Raw genomic sequence first — 1721 nt, 5'->3', positions numbered from 1 at the left:
TAGATTTATGAAGAATGGCACTTGGAAGACGTGATTCTAATTTTGCTATTTAAAGTATCTTGAAATTAGAGGCTCACTCTCCCTACAATTTCAAAAAGCATAGAGCTTAGGCTCTTAAGGGTATAGCAGTGATAAAAGCTTTGATAGTCATTTCTAAAAAGCAACACTTCATAGTTTTCTCTCTCCAATGGTTCTCTAATATACTTGTAGAAGGAAGGCAACAGAAAACCAAGACTAAAAATAGCTGAGCTCTCCACAATTGGGCTTCCTGCTTACTTTCCCTGTTCAAAGAAAAGAGGAGACACCATCTTGCCATAGAGGCTTCATAGACAACTCGATTTCTACAGTGACAGTCGACATTTGATGCCCCATATCTCTTGGTTCTTCTTGTTGCCAATGGTCGGCCTGGCGATGGTGGTGAAATGGGAGAAATTAATCTGTAGTTGAGGGAGGGCTTCCTTTAACAGTTGAAGGGTACCATCTGGCACGATTCCAAAGACTTGTAGTGTTTTTCATGTGGGAATTTCTCCAAGTTCAAGTAAAGTTTCAGGTATTATGTCATAGCACCGACTGAATGATAGGTGTTGGAGGTAGTAGAGTTGGTAAAATTCTGGAAAGCAGTCATTTTTTAACATGACACTATCGCTTCAGTCTGTGTGGACAAGATTGGGACATCTTCCAACTAAGGTAGTTACATCTGATCTCTGCAGATTCTTTTGGTACCTGCTGAGATTCAGCTGGGTGATGGTCTCTGACACATGTGCAACAGCCACCTGTACATGCTTTTCAGTGAAATCATAGCACCAGGAGAGGTTCAGTTCATCCAATCTGAAACAGCTGCTCAGCAAAGTCTTCAGGGCAGATTCAGAGAATCCAGCACACCCAGAAAGGTTTAGTTACAGTAAATTTGTGTTCTGAGCAAGATTATTGACAATGGGATCTGAAAATCAGAGGCCTTCCAGGCTGACATTCTGCAACTTGGAGCAGTGAGACAGAAGGCCATGCAGGGCAAACACATCAATCACACAGTTCAACAGGTCCAGGTGCTGTAGATGAAAAGGGCTGAAATGTTCAACAAATGGTTGCTCCATAAATGATCATGGACAGCAAAAGGCAACCATCCATTGGGACAAGAGCCGACCAACCACGTCTGGGTAGGGTAAAAGAAGAAACTGAGACCTTATTAACCCTATGCTGACTACCTAATAATTTTCTATCTCACCACTAAACCATAGTCCAAAGTGCCTATATCACCTTACATTATAACCAAAAATTAATAATTATTCCTGATACTATACATCTTTCCCAGAAATTGGTATTGTCATATATATTTCTTAATTTAGCCATTGCAATTTGTATGTAGTAGTACTCGTTATTTTAACTTGCAATCCTCCAATGACAAAGATGTTGACCATGATTTCATATGTTTCTACCTCTATATCCTATTTTGTGAAGTATCTGTTCAGACCTTTTGCCAATTTTTAGTTGGGGTGTTTGTTTTCTTATTGTTAAGTTTTAAATGTCTTTTGTACATTTTGAATTTAGGTCCTTTATCAGATTAAAGTTTTTAAAATATTTTCTACCAGTTTGTGAATTGGATATTCATTCTCTTAGTAGTGTTTCTGCATAACAGAAGTTTTAAATTTTAATCAGGTCCAATTTACACATTTTTTTCCTTCATCAATCATGCTTTTGATCTCTAAAAACTCATGGCAAAGCCA

General features: G+C 38.3%; 1 pseudogene; it reads right to left on the bottom strand.

Moving 5' to 3' along the window:
• Positions 1-323: 323 nt before the first annotated feature.
• LOC145512506 (S-phase kinase-associated protein 2-like) lies at positions 324-1091 on the bottom strand (annotated as a pseudogene).
• Between the last annotated feature and the right edge of the window lie 630 nt (positions 1092-1721).

The sequence above is a fragment of the Giraffa tippelskirchi genome, chromosome 1 (genome assembly GCF_054371585.1).
Source record: "Giraffa tippelskirchi isolate mGirTip1 chromosome 1, T2T-mGirTip1v1.2.pri, whole genome shotgun sequence".
NCBI lineage: Eukaryota > Metazoa > Chordata > Mammalia > Artiodactyla > Giraffidae > Giraffa > Giraffa tippelskirchi.
This window is presented reverse-complemented; position numbering and strand designations above follow the sequence as displayed.